We start from the raw sequence: 19,284 nt of genomic DNA, 5'->3' as shown, positions 1-19,284 counted from the left end.
ATCCCAGGCACTGAACTCAAGTTGTCAGACATAAGAATGCCAAGGCCTTTGCCCACTGAGCCATTTCACTGGCCTCAAAGTGGGTTTCAAACACTTTATAAGAAAGGATACAAGATACCCCAATAATTTCTACACTGTTTCACATTGAAGTGATAATATTTATGTTGGAGAAAATAAAATTAATGTGGGAAAATACCAATATGGAGCCAGGTAGAAATACAAGGGTATTTAATAGGGAAAAGCCTTACTTTCAGAGCTACCTCGCCAGCCAGCAAGGCAGCAGTTTATACAGCAAGCCGAAATCGAAACTGAAAGTGACCAGCCGCCTGGTCAGGCACACCCCTAAGCAGGCATGGCTACAGCTTCCCCTACATAAAATGGATTGATTTTTTGTTTGTTTTTTGTTTTGTTTTTCAAGGCAGGGTTTCTCTGTGGCTTTGTTTGGAGGCTGACCTGGAACTAGCTCTTGTAGACCAGGCTGGTCTCAAACTCACAGAGATCCACCTGCCTCTGCCTCCCCAGTGCTGGGATTAAAGGCGTGCGCTGCCACCACCACCACCCGGATTTAAAATGGATTGTTAAAATTACGTTCAGCTATGAGTATGTGACTTTTTTTAAAGGATAGTATCTCACTGTGTAGCCTAAGCTATCCTCAAAGTCATGAGCTTCCTGCCTCTACCCACCCCCCACCCCCAGTGCTAGAATTACACCCTGCCTGACATCTTCTTTTGTTAAACACTTATGTCTTTATTTTATGTATATGAGTGCTCTTTACTGCTAAGCCATCCTCCAGCCTCATCCTTTCTTAATGAGTGTACTAGAAAATTAAAATTTATGTATGTTACTTCCTTTCCATTTCTCCTGATCAGTGTTGATTGAAGAGGATACATTTCTCTCATTATTTTTAAAACACATGTTTTTTATTTTTTTTTATGTGTGTGGGTGTGTGCAGATACCCATTGAGGGTAGAAGACGTTGTTAGATACCCCAAGAACTGGAGTTTCAGGCAGCTGCAAGCTTCCTGTTGTGGATGCTAGGAAAGGACCTCAGGTCCTTTGGAAGATCGGTACTTGCTTTTCATTGCTGAGCCATCTCTGCCTCTCTATCGTTTTGAACATCTCACTGTGATGCTCTTTCTCATGACAAGCTATACAAATGATATTGGAGATCTTCTATTTTATTTACAGATACAATACTTTATTCATTATTGCATGTAAATGTGTATGTGCATACATGTGCATACATGAGTGCACCATGCTGCATATCTACAGGTAAAAGGGCAGTTTACAGGAGTCAGTCCTTTCCTTCCACCATGTGGGGTCACAGAAATTGAATTCAGGTTGTCATATTTCGTAGCATGTGTCTTTACCTAGTGAGCCATTTCACTAGATCTTGGGAGCTTTTTAAAAATGCTGGTTCAGGGTTGGCTAGATAGCTTAGTAGTTAAGAACATCTATAGTTATTGCAGAGGATCCAGGTTCAGTTCCCAGAGCCCACATGGTAACTCACTACCCTCTGTAACTTTTCTTACAGGATATCTGATTCCTTTTTTGACCTCCTTGGGCACCAGTCATATGCATAGTACACATACATGCATGGGAGTAAAACACTCATGCACATAAAATAAAAAATAAATTTTAAAATGCCAATTTGTGGACATCCACAGATAAATACATAAATACATACATAAATACAATCAATGGTCATATACCCTGACTCTTATAAAAAAAATTACTCAAAACAGATATACTTAAATGTGAAATGTGCCTTGCTATACAGATGACACACTGAAAATGAAGGAAAGTTCTGCTGCTAAAGAAAGCCAAAGTCATGACTTTGAAAGCCAATATGGCTGTGCTGAAATGAGTCTAAAACCTGCACACTCAACCCCTGGCCAAAAAAAAATGTCTGTCGTCTTCTGGTGGCCAACATTGCTAAATCTAGACACAACTTAAATATCTTCAGAAGAGAGCTGCTCCAGGAGAAATACGTTTGGCCAATATACCATTATCAAGTGCCCTGTGATTCCTGATTCTGAGTTAACCATGCATGGCAAAGCCAACAAGTACCAGACAGCAGAGTAAATAGGCTGTGGAACTCTGTGGCATGGATGCAGTCAAGGTCAATACTGAGATCTGGCCTGACGGCGAGAAGCCATCTGTTCTGGCTACTACTTGTGACACTTTGGATCTGAACAAACTTTAGATTACCTAAACTGAGTCCAGTTGACTAATTCTAAATTGGCATTATTTTATCATTAAAAATGAAAATGTAAAACTATAAAGCTTGTAAAATATCCTTTTAGAATTTCATACATGTATAGAATTCATTTTGATCATGTCTACTCCCACTTCTACCAACTTGCAATCTTTGATTCCTTTTTAAAATCTTTATAACCCACTGAATCCAATTACTACTGCTATTGAGCCACCTACTGAAAGGAAAACATGGTGGGGGAGCCATCAAGGGCAGAGGCTGAATTCTTTGACTTTGTACCAAAAGTGTTTTCCGGTGGACCCGCCCAGGAAGGAAGGATCTCCCTGAGTCTGGAAATACTTCACTCTTCCTCCCCCCCTCCGCCTCGCTGACCTCTCCTGAGTGAGGAAACTACCAAGAGAGGCAAGATGATCCATATCTGCAGACATTGAAGTCTTGGCCCACACACACTACCAGGTGACAAGAGGAGATGGAGAGACCCCCTCCTGCACCCACTGGAAGAAGAGATGGGGAAAAGGCAGAATAAGAACACACCCAACAGAAAGACCAATACAACACCACCAGAATCTAGGGACTCCACACCAACAAGTTCTGAAAAGCACAACACAGAGGAAGAAGAGACAGACCTAAAAATCTATTTCATGAAGATGTTCGAGACCCTTAAAGAGGAAAAAAGAAAATCTCTTAAATAGAAGAAAAAACAAACAAAAAATCAAGAAATAAGTCATTCTCTTAAAAAATCTAAAGAAAAAACAACCAAACAAGTGAAGGAAGCACTGGAAACAGTCCAAAGCATGAAAGCTAAAATAGAAACAATAAAGAAAACACAGAATGAGGGGATGCTGGAAATACAAAGTCTGGATAAATGATCAGGATCTAAGGATGTGAGTATAACCAATAGAATACAGGAGATGGAAGAGAGCATGTCAGTTGTTGAACACTTGCTAGAGGATATACAGTCATCAACCAAAGAAAATCTCAAGTCCAACAAATCTCTAACACAAAATACCCAGGAAATATGGGACACAGTGAAAAGGCCAATCTAAGAATAATAGGTATAGAAGGAGGTGAAGAAATACAGCTCAAAGGTACAGAAAACATATTCAACAGAATCATAGAAGAAAACTTCCCCAACCTATAGATGGATATGCCTATGAAAGTACAAGTAGCTTACAGAACACCAAATAGACTGGACCACAAAAAGAACTCCCCTTGCCACATAATAATCAAAACACCAAACTTACAGAATAAAGAGAAAATATTAAGAGCAGCAAAGGAAAAAGGTCAAGTAACATATAAAGGCAGACCTATCAGAATGACACCTGAATTCTCAATGGAAACTTTGAAAGCCAGAAGGTCCTGGATAGATGTCCTACAAACACTAAAGGAACATGGATGTCAACTCAGACTACTGTACCCAACAAAGCTTTCAATCACTATAGATGGAGAAAAAAGATATTCCATGACAAAAACAGATTTAAACAATACATATCCACAAATCCAGCACTACAGAAAGTCCTAGAGGGAAAACTCCAACACAACGAAGATAACTACACTCACAAAAACATAGGTAATAGATAACCCAACTTTACCAAACAGGAAAAGAAACAGGAGGGCGAAATCCACACACAATGACACCACCAACAATAAATCCAAAACGAACAAGAACCAACAATCAATGAACATTAGTATCCCTCAATGTCAATGGTCTTAAGCTGCCTATAAAAAGATACAGGTTAGAAGAATGGATACGAAGACAGAATCCATCCTTCTGCTGTATACAAGAAACACACCTCAACTTCAGAGACAGGCATTCCTCAGAGTAAAGGGTTGGGAAAAGATTTTCCAATCAAATGGACCCAAGAAACAAGCTGGTGTAGCAATCCTAACAAATTAGATTTCAAATTAAAATCAATCAAAAGAGATGAAGAAGGGCATTTCATGCTCATCACAGGAAAAGTCCATCAAGATGAAATCTCAATCCTGAACATCTATGCTCCAAATATGAAGGCACCCACATTTGTAAAAGAAATATTACTAAAGCTCAAACCACACATGAAACAACACACACTTATAGTAGGAGACTTCAGCACCCCCCTTTCACAACTAGACAGGACCACCAGACAGAAACTTAACAAAGAAACAAAGGATCTAACAGAAGTTATGACCCAATTGGAATTAACAGACATCTATAGAACATTCCATCCAAACACAAAAGAATATACCTTCTTCTCAGCGCCACATGGAACCTTCTCTAAAATTGGCCACATACTTGGCATCATAGCAAACCTCCACAGATACAAAACAATTGAAAGAACCCCTTGTATCTTATCAGACCACCACGCTTTAGGATTAGAATTCAACAGCAATACAAATTGCAGAAAACCTACAAACTCGTGGAAATTGAATAACACCCAATTGCACCATTCTTGGGTCGAGAAAGAAATAAAAAGTGAAATTAAAGACTTCCTAGAATTTAATGAGAATGCAGACGCAACATACCCAAACTTATCGGACACTCTGAAAGCTCATAGCACTAAGTGCCCACATGAAGAAACTGGAGAATCGTCACACTAGAGAATTGACAGAACAACTGAAAACTTTAGAACAAAAAGAAGCAAACTCACCAAGGAGGAGTAGGCGCCAGGAAATAATCAAACTGAGGGCTGAAATCAATAAAGTAGAAATTAGGAAAACATTACAAAGAATCAATGAAACAAAGAGTTGGTTCTTTGAGGAGATCAACAAGATAGACAAACCTCTATCCAAACTAACCAAAAGGCAGAGAGAGAGAGAGCATGTGCTAATGAACAAAATCAGAAATGAAAGGGGGATATAACAACAGACACTGAGGAAATCCAGAGAATCATCAGGTCATACTTTGAAAATCTGTACTCCACAAAATTTGAAAATCTACAGGAAATGGACAATTTTCTGGATAGATATCACTTATCAAAATTAAACCAAGAACAGATAAACAGTTTAAATCGACCTATAACCCCTAGTGAAATAGAAGCAGTCCTCAAAAGCCTTCTGCAGAATTCTACCAGAAATGCATACAAGAGCTAATACCAGTACTCCTCAAATTGTTCCAACCAATAGAAGCAGGAGGGACATTGCCATACTCTTTTCATGAGGCTACAATTACTTTGATACATAAGCCACACAAAGATACAACTAAAAAAGAGAACTACAGACCAATATCCCTCATGAACATTGAAGCAAAAATACTCAACAAAATATTGTCTAATCGAATCCAAGAACACATCAGAAAAATCATCCACCATGATCAAGTAGGCTTCATCCCAGGGATGCAAGGATGGTTCAACATACGAAAATCCATCAATGTAATCCACTATATAAACAAACTGAAAAAGAAAAACAACATGATCATCTCACTAGATGCTGAAAAGCCTTTGACAAAATCCAGCATCCCTTCATGATAAAGATCTTGGAGAGAACAGAAATAACAGGAACATATCTACATATGATAAAAGCAATGTATAGCAAACCAACAGCCAACATCAAACTAAATGGAGAGAAACTCAAATCGATTCCTCTAAAATTAGGAACATGACAAGGCTGTCCACTCTCTCCATATGTCTTCAATATTGTCCTTGAAGTTCTAGCTAGAGCAGTAAGACAACAAAAGGAGATCAAGGGAATGCAAATCAGAAAGGAAGAAGTCAAACTCTCACTATTTGCAGATGATATGATAGTCTACATAAGTGACCCGAAAAACCCTACCAGGGAACTCCTTCAGCAAAGTGGCAGGATACAAGATTAACTCAAAAAATCTATAGTCCTACTATATACCAATGACACATTGGTGGAGAAAGAAATCAGAGAAATCACAATATTCACATGCAACATAAAATATCACTAACCAAAAAAGTGAAAGACCTGTACAGTAAGATCTTTGAGTCTTTAAAGAAAGAAATTAAAGAAGGTACCAGAAAATGGAAAGATCTCCCATGTTCTTGGATATGTAGAATCAACATAGTAAAAATGGCAATCTGATATTAACTCACACACCTATTAACACCTGATTTTTGACAAAGATGCTAAATCGATACAATGGAAGAAAGACAGCATCTTCAACAAATGGTGCTGGCACAACTGGATTTGGACATGCAGAAGATTGCAGATAGATTCACATCTGTTGCCATGCACAAAATTTAAGTCCAAATGGATCAAAGATCTCAACATAAATCCAGCCACACTGAATCTCTAGAAGAGAAAGTGGAAGATACCCTTGAACGAATTGGTACAGGAGACTGCTTCATGAACATTACACCAGTAGCACAGACATTGAGATCTACAATTAATAGATGGACCCCCTGAAACTGAGAAGCTTCTGTAGGGCAAAGGACACGGTCAGTAAGACAAAACGACCACCCACAGAATGGGAAAAGATATTCACCAACCCCACATCTGACAGAGGGCTGATCTCCAAAATATGCAATGAACTCAAGAAGCTAGCCACCAAAACGCAAAACAATGAGATGAAAAAGTGGGGCACAGAACTAAATAAAGAATTCTCAACAGAAGTATCTAAAATGGCTGAAAGACATTTAAGAAAGTGCTCAAAATCCTTAGCCATCAGAGAAATGCAACTCAAAACAACTCTGACATATCATCTTACACAGGCCGGAATGGCTAAAATAAAAAACACCAAAGACAGTTTATGCTGGAGAGGATGTGGAGAAAAAGCAACACTCCTTCATTGCTGGTGGGAGTGCAAACTTCTAAGACCACTCTGGAAATCAGTATGGCAGTTGCTCAGGAAAATGGGAATCAGTCTACCTCAAGATCCAGCAATGTCTCTCTTGGTCATACACCAAAATAATGCACGTTCATATAACAAGGACATATGTTCAACCATGTTCATAGCAGTATTGTTTGTAATAGCCAGAACCTGGAAGCAACCTAGATGCCCCTCAACTGAAGAATGGATAGAGAAAATGTGGGACATTTATACAATGGAGTACTACTCAGCAGAAAAAAGCAATGGAATCTTGAAATTCGCAGGCAAATGGATGGAACTAGAAGAAACCATCCTGAGTGAGGTAACCCAATCACAAAAAGACAAACATGGTATGTACTCACTCATATATGAATTTTAGATGTAGCACAAAGGATTACCAGCCTACAATCCTCTTCACAAAGGAAACTAAGAAACAAGAAGGACTCTAAGAGAAAAATGCATGGACCCCAGAGAATGGGAAGGGGTAAGATCTCATTAGCTAATTGGGAGCATGAGGGTAGGGACAGGGAGCTGCCAGAATGAGAGGAAGAGAAGAGGAGGGCAGAGGAGAAATGGAGGACCAGAAATGTTGAGTTGGGGGAAGAATAGAGGAGAGAAGGGTGAGAGATGCCATATCAGAGGGATCCATTTTAGGTCCAAGGAGAGATCTGGCACTAGGGAGATTTCCACAGATCTACGAGGATGACACCAACTGACAATCTTGGTAATGGTGGAGAGACTACCCTAAATGCTTTTCCCCTATAATGAGACTGATGACTGCCTTATATGCCATCCTAGACCCCTCATCCAGTGGTTAATGGAAGCAGAGGCAGATACCCACAGCTATACACTGAACTGAACTCTGGAACCCAATTGCAGAAAGGGAGAAATGAAGATCAACGAGGTCGGGACCAGGCTGGTGAATCTCAAAGAAACAGCTGACCTGAACAAGGGGGGAACACATGGCCCCCAGTCTGCTGTCTATGAGGCCATCACAGGACTGATCCAGACCCCTGAAAGTGGATGTCAATGAGGAGGCCTTGGCACCCTATGGGACCTCTGGTAGTGGATCAGTATTTTTCCCTGGTGTAAGAAGGGACTTGGAGATTCCATCCCACATGAAGGGATGCACTCTTGGCCTGGACACACGGGGAGGGCCTAGGCCTGGCTCAGGATGATGTTTTGGAATTTGGGGAGCCCCTGGAGGGCCCTACCCTCTATGGGGAGCAGAAAGGGGAGGAGGAGTGAGAAGGTGTCTTGTGGGAGCTTGGGGGGAAAGGGGAGAGGGAGAAGGGATTGACATGTGTAATTATAATTTTGTAAAAATTAAATAGGGAAAAAATAATGATGTGACATGATGACAACATTTCCTACCAGATCAGGAAGTTTTGAGGTCCCAGCTTGTGTCAAATGTGGTAACTAATTAGAATCATAACTGCAGGAAAGGATGATTTGCCATTTCGACTAGTTGACATAGTATCAAGGTAACTTCAGGCTTAACAAAGCATAACATTGGGCTTTTTTTTTTTTTTAAAAAAGCATTTTCAATTGGAAGAAAAAATCAATAATCTGGACTTCATCAAACCTGAAAAGTTATGTTTTATGGAAGCCCATGCACAAACTGTGAAAAGAGTAGGAAAACATATTTGTATTAGTTTTCTCATTGCTATGACAAAATACCTGTGAAGAAGCAGTTTGAAGACAGACAGTGTTGGTGCATACCGCCTTTAATCCCAGCACTCGGGAGGCAGAGGCAAGTGAATCTCTGTGAGTTCAAATCCAGCCTGGCCTCCAAAGTGAGTTTCAGGACAGGCTTCAAATCGACACAGAGAAAACCTATCTCAACAAAACAAAACAAAATGAAAACAACAACAAAAAAGCACCTTAAAGGGGGTAGGTTGTGCTTTTTTAATTTTCTAGTTGTTGTAGGCTCACAATGCATCACAATGGGGAAGATGTGAGAACAGGGCAGAAGGCATCTGGTCACATTGTTTCCATAGGCAGGAAGCAGAGATGAGTGTTTGTGCTCAGAGAGAAAGAGGTGAATGCTGTGATGTTAACTTTTTCCTTTATATGTTATGCAATATGGGATCTCAACCCAGAGAATGGCAAATCCTACATCTAGGGTAGGTGTGTCCACCTCCGTTAACCCAATGGAGAAAATCCTTCACACACATGCTTAGAAGCTGGTTTCCATGGCGACTTTAGATCCTGTCAGAGTGACATATTAACCAACACAGTATCTGACAAAGTATTGAGAAGATCTACAGAACCCTCAAGCACAGCAGCAAAACTACAAAGACTTTGTTAGCATATGGGCAAAAGACTCAAACAAATATCTCACCAAAGAGGGTATATGGTAGCAAATAAGCTTGTGAGAAGATGCTGGATATTGTCCATTAGAGAAATGCACATCACAGCTGCTGCATGCCAATCTAAAATTATGTGAACACATTTTCCAGTTTAAAAACACACTGGGGCTGGTGGTGAAACTCAGGGCAGAGCATTCACTTACCACACAGAACGTCTGGGACTCAGTTTCCAGTACCAGAATACACACACACACACACACACACACACACACACACACACACACACACACACACACACACTTTCTTAGTATGAACTTTGCTCCTCTCTCTTCTTCCTGATACTCTACTTCCACTGAGGTGGAGTGAGACCTGAGCAGTGAAAACTTGAAACCTCTTCTTGTGATTTTAATATGCAGCTGAGGTTAAGGCACGGCTCTCCCTGGATAAAGCAAATCTCATAATAGGAATTTATAAAATAGAGCCTGAAGGCAGGTGAGAGAAATTGCTGATCTGGAGCTTTCTGAATAAGGGTGATCTTCACCTTCAGTACATAAAATAAGCGAATGAATGCAGCCTCTTCTGGGGATAGTTCATACCTCAACATAATGTCAAGCCAGAGAACAAGCTGTTTGGATTCCCTGGACTTGCTCCAGCCCTGAAAAACAAATCATTTATAAAAACAGAATTTAAGCAGTTGACCAAGTGGACAAAATTGTTAATGATGTCTTCATACATCTTCTTTTCTTTCTGCATTAGCTTCTCTTCCACCTGTCAGAGGACTCATTCTCAGAGCAGTCTGCACATTGAACTTACTCAGGGAGGTAATAAAATGTCCATAACTGTGCCACACACAGCCTGAGGATTCTCAGGTCACTTGTGTGGATCATAACATATTAGCTTTTTTTTTAAGGGCTCCTTGCTTCCAAAGGGGAATTCTAGCATGCAACCAAATTTGAAGAGCGTTGTTTCAGACCACTGGTTCTCCACTTAACAAGCAAATTGAAATTACTTGAGGGGGTTTTGTTTTGTTTATCTTGTTTTTCCAATATCCATTGTAGAGATCCAACCCTTTTTGACTTTATTGGCAAATAATGGAAATGTTTTTGAAGTCACCTAAATGATAAAGGACAAGAGGGATGGGTGTGTGCACAGGTACTTCGATATTCTGTATTTTACAGACACAATTGTACTTCATACTGTACAAAGGAACCTTCATATGCATATTATTAAGAGGATAACACGAACACACTGATAATAATTTGTTTGTTCTGAGTTAACACCTCTCCAACCCAGATACCCCCTGGAGTAGAACAAGATTGATACTGGCAGACACTAACTTAAATGCTTTACCAGTTAGAAACAGGCAAGTTAAGGGTGAATGGCGCCTCTGATTGCTCTAATTTCACTGACTAGTCTAATATTTATAAGGCCAAGAAACCTTTATGCCTTATCCAATTTCCAATGCATAGCACAATACCTTCAGTCTCTTCTTGTCCTTACAATTAGATTTGTCTATCCTAAGCTCACAAGACCCCTCAACTAACTGTCATGTAATTATCCAAGTAATAGCTCTCTCTCTCGTTCTCTCTCTCTCTCTCTCTCTCTCTCTCTCTCTCTCTCTCTCTCTCTCTCCCAGCAATAGAATGTCCTGGAAATCTTTTAAACATGTTGTTATTTCTGCCCCACCCCCATTCAGTCTGATGTCATTGGTTTGGAGCATAACCTAGGTATAAGTATGAAAAAATACCCTTTCTCCTCTATTGAGGTCCATTGTTTGAGAAATGAGAACAAACTAACAATAGACAGATTAACAGGAGAAATGGCATGTGTGTAAGTTTTCTGTGCATGAAGATGTCACATGAAAGTCACTGTCTAATAACCAAATAAGATTCAGAAGTGGATATGCTTCCTTTTAAAAAACATTCATTTTGTTTTTAACTGTGTATAAGGGATATCTATATGTGAATGCAAGTACCCCTGGAAGCCAGCAGTGTCAGATCCCCCTGAAATTGGAGTTACAGATCATTACTTGTGAGCCTCCTGACATGGGTGTTGGCACCTAAACTTGGGTCCTATTAACTTCTGAGCTATGTCTACAATTCCCCTGTATCTTGTTTATAAGGAAGTGGATGATGTAGGCATTATTTGAGAAAGTGTAAATGATTTTGAGAGAGATTAATGGGCCCATAGAGCAGACAATAGATTAGAACAAAGTTTCCTTGGGCTCTGGGTGTTCTTTGGACTCTAGGTCTTGGTTCTTTCTTCATGTAACATGGATCAGTCTCACCCAGTTGATGAGAACATCAGAGAAAGCTTTTCCATATTTGAGAGAATCATTTCCTCATCATTGGGGTTTATTTTTTTTTCTTATATAGACTTTTTGTTGTTGTTTGGTTTGGTTTGGTTTTTCTTTCTGCTTTTGTTATATATATATATATATATATATATATATATATATATATATATATATATTTGAACTACAAACAAGATTGAATTACAAGATGATCCCAGTTCCCTTCTCCCTTCCTTTCTCCTCTACCACCCCCCAACTAAAATCCTACCTGTCATATGTCCTTTCTTTTAATCTACAACTGACTCAAAATTTCTGCTTCCTCATGACCTGTGCATCCTTCCTTTTCTTCCCTTTTCACTCTTGTAGCTTCCTCCCCCGTCTTCCTATGTTCTCAATTTGCTCAGGGGATGGTGACCCTTTCCCCTTCTCCAGGGTACAAAGTTTGTCTCTTTTAGGGTCTTCCTTGTTTACTAGTTTCTCTGGCAGTGTGGATTGTAGGATGGTTTTAAAAAAAGGTACAGAACTAAATAGACAATTCTCAATAGAGGAATCTAAAATGTCTGAAAGACACATAAGAAAGTGTTCAACATCCTTAGCCATCAAAAAATGCAAATCAAAACAACTCTTGAGATACCACCTTACTCCTGTCGGAATGGCTAAAATCAAAAACACCAATGTCAGTTTATGCTGGAGAGGATGTGGAGAAAGAGGAACACTCCTCCACTGCTGGTGGGAGTGCCAACTTGTACAGCCACTTTGGAAATCAGTATGGCGACTCCTCAAGAAAATGGGAATGAGTCTACCACAAGATCCAGCAATTCCACTCCTAGGCATATACCCAAAAGAAGCACATTCATACAACAAAGACATCTGTTCAACGATGTTCATAGCAGCACTATTTGTAATAGCCAGAAACTGGAAGCAGCCTATTGCCCCTCAACCGAAGAATGGATGGAGAAAATGTGGTACATTTACACAATGGAGTACTATTCAGCAGAAAAAAACAATGGAATCTTGAAATTAGCAGGAAAATGGATGGAACTTGAAGAAACCATTCTGAGCGAGGTAACTCAATCACAAAAAGACAAACATGATATGTACTTACTCATATGTGGATTTTAGACATAGAGTAAGGGATTACCATCCTACAATCCACACTGCCAGAGAAAGTTGTAAACAAGGGGTTTATTTTTATTACATCTATTTAAGTGTGTGTGTGTGTGTGTGTGTGTGTGTGTAGAGGGTGGGACACATCATGTACATGGATGTCAGAGGACAGCCTATGGGACTCAGTTTTCTCCCTCTACCACATGGAATCTTGGAAACCAAACGCAGCTCATCAGGCTTGGTGTCAGGTGCATTTGGACTTTTTTAAAAGAGTCTTTAGTGATTCTAATATTCAGCTAAGTTTGAAAACACTGGCTAAAATGCTATTTTTAGTGATGCAAAACTGACTTTGATGCCATGAAGATCTTAACAAAAATAGTTAACAAAGTAGGAAATAAACTTATAAAATAGGTCTAATGTTCAAATAAGGTAATTTCTGCACACACTGAAATATTTGCATGTGTAAAAGACCATGTTTATAGAAGCAACATTACTGGGAACACCAGATCCCAAATTCAAAGCATTGCCTCCTACAGTTAGGAGTCTCTTGTGCATCAGAATCTCTTGTGTGAACTAAGCAGAGTTTCTAGGCATGCCAAGTCTCCAGATGTGCTGAAGGGAGAGCAGCTCTTCTGCAAAACAGAGATTCTCAACTCATCAACTTGCTCCCACCTGGTGGGCCAACATCAAATGCAAATTAAAGATAAACTAATTTAAGCACTAACTGCTTTTACCTCATCTCCCAAGGAGGCTGGTGTTTGCGATCACACCTCCAAAGTGATGTGCCACCTGCAGACTGTCATTTTCATCAGACGTGCATAATTACAGAGCCTCGTTTTGAAGATATTTGTCTACATTCACTTCCAGATTCTATAATACTGGAAGATATCCTCCAAAGTGAAAACATCCTCTCCACCCCCATTCAGAAGACATTTTCGAGATGAGCCTCTGAGAGGAGTCATCACCTCTGGCAGGGATCTTTAGGGAGATTTGGAAGAGAAAAGAAGTTTAAATGAATCGGATGAGAGAGAATTGCATGCTTTGCACTATGACTAAAAGTCTCATCTCTTGCCAAAAGGAACAGATGCCAAACTATGAGTCACACTAGCAAGGGGAGTGGATGTTAATGGCATAGAACGGCATGTAACAGAGGTCCTCTGAACTGTGGCTAAAAATTCAGGCAAACAAGTCTGTTGAAAGCTTGTTGCCCCAGATTTTCTTGGGCCAAACGCTCTGGAAGCAAATGTTTAAGCATTTGGGAGATTCAGTCATGGGTTTGTACAGCTGAGCCTATTGGAAAGTTTCTCCACCAGCAGATGAAGATGTGTAGTTAGAACATAAATGTGGGTTAGAGTGGATGCTGGAATTTCTAAACTTCCCATTGCATTTGTATAGTTCTTTTCCCACATGAGGAACAGTATGGCATAGGGTAAATACGTGACTATCATGGAGCAGTGTGACTCTGTTATGGTTGTCTTCAAAGCTCTGGAGATTCTGCCGGCAAAGCTGTGTAACCAGGTCATGGCCAGAGGCAGAGGTGAAAAGCTCTTGCATTTCATTATGCACACTGGCTTCGGCTGACCATTTGGATGTCAGATTTTACAAAAATTAAAAATCTGTACAATAGCCTGTTGAAGCATATCCCACTGTTTCTGGTTCTAAAAGTCTGGAGGAGGCGAGAGGGAATTTGAGAATTTGGATCTCCAAAACTTCTCAGGAGATGTGGGATCATCTGCAGAGAGCCAGTGCTGGGAGAATACCTTAATAATTATCCTAAATTAGTTTATGGGTACCTTATATTTATCTAAAGGAAAATTTGTACACAGTGATGGGACTTGTAGCCAAGTAACTATCATTTTGGTAGATATGTGGATGTCTATCATGTTAAGTAAGCATGGGATTTGAAGTCACATGAAATATGCTATATTTGGACAGTCCTCATACAACTTGCAAGACTGGGACTTTTGGTTTCACATTCAAGGCAGCAGGTAAATGCAATTCAGGACAACAATGCAAAGAAAAGTCAGAGGCATAAAGGGAGACATCAAACCCAAAATACAGAAAGCAGAGCATGTCAATAGGGAGATGGAGAAGATAGGGAAACACTACTTTCTGGAGGAGATGCTCATGTTTTATCATGGATGACAGACTAGCCTTGAGAAAACAAACAGGGGCATTGGTTATTTATTTACTAATTTCATGATTATTAATGTCCACAGGGTGCATGAGGTTGTGCTGAGTTACACATCTGAAGGAATTTCCCAGTTGGGAGGCTTGTGATCATAGGATATGTGCCAGTGGAGGTGAAGTTCAGCTTGTCTGAATTTTGAGTTTTAAACTTGAGTGTTGTTTACTGGTCAGTCAGTATTGTTTCTATATGGATTCTCCTTAGATGCTGGAAGATAAATTTCAAGTCCTCTCAGGTTCCATTTCTTTCTGATGTAAAGCAAGTATATCCAGAAAATTTGGCATTTCATGGGAAACTACCTATAGTTTATTCTGACCTACTATCCCATTTAGAATCTGAAAAATCTATTTCACAACTTTGAAAGCTTTAGATAACAACTAGAAAGAACATTCTTTAAAGTTTTTCCTTTCAGAATTATTTTATTTTGTTTGTGTGGTGATTGGAAAGAAAATGGCCCTCAAAAGGAGTGGCACTTATTGGAGTAGGTGTGTCCTAGCTGGGGGAAGGGCTTTGAGGTCTCATATAGGCCTAAGCTGCACCTACTATGGTAGATAGTTCACTTCCTGTTTCCCCGGGATCAAGATGTAGAACTCGCAGCTCCTTCTCCAGCACCATGTCTGTCTGCATCTGCCATGTCCCACCATGATGATAACGGACTAAACCTCTGAAACTGTAAGCCATCCCCAATTACATGTTTTCCTTTATGAAAGTTGCCATAGTCATGGTGTCTCTCTTCACAGCAATAGAAGCCCTAACTAAGACACTTTGTATGAGTGTTTTGTACACATTCGTGTATGTGCACTATGTGTGTGCCTGTTACACTCAGGCCAGATGAGGGAGCTGAAATCTCTGGAACTGTAATTAGGGATAGTTGTGAGCCACCAGAGTTCTAGGAACTGAAACTGGATCCCATGCAAGAGGAAAAAGTGCTCTTAACCACTGACCAATCTCTCTAGCCTCAGCAAATCTTGTCTTTAGAATCAAAAATTGTGTTCTGTGTAGGTTCATTCTCTTTCTTCCCCCACTGAGGGTATAGTTGGTTTGGTTTCTATGTAATACAATAAGACAATCCTGATTCTAGCCATATGAGTTAATGCAGACTCCGCACACTCTCATCAAAAATAACCCTAACTACAAAAGCCACATACAAATGTGACAGTCTTCAGTACATGTGCAAGTCTGACAGACTACTGTTAATTACTAGGCATGTAACATGAACTTACAGATAACTTTTGCTAGAAATCCCGACTCTTCATTTTGTCATGCACATTTTCAATGGGTAGCTAAAATTAGTATCAAAACTTGGCATCTCTGCCCGTATTTTGCACCTGTCTCCTTTGCTCTGAGTCATTTCCCTTGGCTTTCATGAGCAATAGATCTGACAGTTAAGTATCTTGTGACAATAGTGGGACCTACCCCACAGGCAGCAATGGTTTTCTAATCACAACAGACGGGAACACAACGACAATTCCAAAGATAGTGATCAGCCAGACCACAGTGTGACCAAGATGAACTATGCACACTTTTGCCCAGTTCCATGTCTGCTCCCTCACTATAATGTCTAGGAGCTCCTGTCAGTACCAGGCCATTTGTCCTCTTGTTTTCCTGGTATTATAGCAATACTACCTGATGGTCCTTTCCTGTTTCTGTCCATTGGTATTTTCAGCTTTCATTTGGTTGAGTTCTTGGAGCTGATTTATTGGGGCCCTTACGATCATGCCTCTGGACTAAGACCCTGCTAATAGGCAGGCACTTTTAAGGCTCAGCTTCTCTGCATACAGGAAATGCTCCTGCTGCTTTATGACTTCAAAGTTATTTGTTGTTGTCCTTGCTAAAGGACTTCAGAAAACTGGCTAATATTGCCATATCAAACTGACTCATTCTTTTAAAATTTATATTAAGTTATTTGCACAGGTGAGTGAATATGATCAGGAATGTGTCTCCTCTACACGTAATGTTGTATTTCTTATATGAATATGAAGACATTTCCCAATAAAAGCTCAGTTTTCTCTTAGGCCGGAGGGCACCCCTGATTTGAGAATTACCTCCAGTACTCTCCTTAGGAGGTGTGAGTAACAAATCTCTCTTCACTCTTTTTATACTCTGGCTGTAGTTATAGGTTTTGTACTCACCAAGAGATGAACTTATTGCATTCACTTACATTACAAATTCAGGAGTTCCATTACTTTCTCTGGTTTGGTAAGGCACTAAAATGACCCCTAGAAGCACTAAGGCTATGAAAGCACTACACTTATGGACACTACAAGTCAAATAAAGGGGTACATAGGGCTAAATATATAACTCCAGTGACTTTTCCCCCTACATGAGAGGATGTCACTTCATTTTTCCAGTAAACCAAGTGTTCACCAACTGAGAAACTCATCCTGGTGTTGAGAGTTTTTACTAGAACTATGCTGTACATATGCAATTGACTAACCTTTGGCTATAAGTTTGAACTTAACACCCAGCTTTCCCTTCCCTCACCAGAGATCTGGCAAGTAGCAACTGGTGCAAAGTTCCAATTATCTATTCACATGATTGCTTCTACTAGCATGTTTAATGCCAATCCCTTCACTATCTCCTTAACATGAACCCAAATGTACTCTATGGGACCACAATAAATGCAACCACACAGGAAATTCCAAAGATTACTAAACAGCCCCTTCCAAGAGCTAGTGAAAACAAATACCTACCAAACTATTAGACATTAGTTCCCATATATTTCTTTTTATAAGGCAGGAACTCATGAATCCCAGGCTGTACTCAAACTCACTGTATAGCAAAAGATCCCCCTTGAACTCCTGCCTCCGCTTGGCAAGTACTGGTATTATAGGGACATGATACTGTATCTGCATTGCATTTTAATATTCTTGATCTATAAGCATGTCTGTATGTTTTCATGATTTTTAGCATGTTTGATTCCTAAGTTAGATGGAGGCATAAAGCCCTTTAGTCGCTTTTGTCCCCTAGCGCTGCCAGGCCGCAGGTCTGTGTGGAGCCCTGTGTGGAGCCGCGGTTGCGGGTGTCTGTTCTGCAGGATGGGGTTCATGAAAGTTGTCAAGAATAAGGTCTACTTCAAGAGGTACCAAGTGAGATTTAGAAAGCAGCGAGAGTGTAAAACTGACTGCTATGCTCGGAAACGATTGGTGATCCAGGACAAAAATAAGTACAACACACCCAAATACAGGATGATAGTTTGTGTAACTAACAGAGATATCACCTGTCAGATTGCCTATGCCCGTATAGAAGGGGACATGATAGTCTGCGCAGCATATGCACACGAACTGCCAAAATACGGGGTCAAAGTTGGCCTGACAAATTATGCTGCAGCCTATTGCACCGGCCTGCTGCTGGCCCGCAGGCTTCTCAATAGGTTTGTTATGGACAAGATCTGTGAAGGCCAAGTGGAGGTGACTGGAGACAAATACAATGTTGAGAGCATCGACGGCCAGCCTGGTGTCTTCACCTGCTATTTGGATGCAGATCTTGACCGAACTACAACTGGCAATAAAGTTTTTGGGGCCCTGAAGGGAGCTGTGGATGGAGGCTTGTCTATTCCTCATAGTACCAAATGATTCCCTGGTTATGATTCTGAAAGCAAGGAGTTCAATGCAGAAGCGCATCGGAAGCATATCATGGGACAGAATGTTGCAGACTACATTGCTACCTAATGGAGGAGGATGAAGATGCGTACAAGAAACAGTTCTCCCAGTACATAAAGAACAATGTTACTCCAGACATGATGGAGGAAATGTATAAGAAAGCTCACGCTGCTATCCGAGAGAATCCAGTCTATGAGAAGAAGCCCAAGAGAGAGGTGAAGAAGAGAGATGGAACCGTCCCAAAATGTCTTTGGCCCAGAAGAAAGATCGGGTTGCTCAAAAGAAGGCAAGCTTCCTCAGAGCTCAAGAACAGGCTGCTGAGAGCTAAAGCAATTTTCTATGAAGATTTTTTCATAAAGATAATAAACTTATTGACCAAGCAGCCATTTCTGTGGTAAGCTGTTATTATGAAATTGTAGGTATAGCATGAAGTCATGAAAGCAAAGGAGTGGCACTCATGTCCACCTGCCTCTGCTGGGACTAAGGGCAAGAACCACTACACCTGGCTGAGAATTTTTTCCTTCCACAAAACAACTTAGTTTTTTTCCCCCAGAAAACGTCTTAAAGGACTCCAGCAGAGCTCTTGAGTTTCTAGTCTTCATGGAACTAGTCACTGTCCTTTAGCTTGTCAGATCTGGTAAGCAACAGACCCATGATCATGGGGACACAGTGTTTCCATTTATTACAAGTAGATAGTGGGAAGAAAATACCTCAAAGTCAATCTTGAAAGCATACCAGTGTGAATCCATGGCTGGAAGATTGGAGGATGACAAGTTCACAGATCGAACAATTTGAGCAGAAAGTATTGAGGCTTTCCT

The 19,284-nt window shown here is 40.3% G+C and overlaps 1 pseudogene; it reads left to right on the top strand.

Annotated features, from left to right (window-relative positions):
* The first annotated feature begins 17,881 nt into the window (after positions 1-17,881).
* Positions 17,882-18,852, top strand: LOC100774964 (annotated as a pseudogene).
* Positions 18,853-19,284: the final 432 nt, after the last annotated feature.

The sequence above is a fragment of the Cricetulus griseus genome, chromosome X (assembly GCF_003668045.3).
Source record: "Cricetulus griseus strain 17A/GY chromosome X, alternate assembly CriGri-PICRH-1.0, whole genome shotgun sequence".
NCBI classification, from domain to species: Eukaryota; Metazoa; Chordata; class Mammalia; order Rodentia; family Cricetidae; genus Cricetulus; species Cricetulus griseus.
This window is presented reverse-complemented; position numbering and strand designations above follow the sequence as displayed.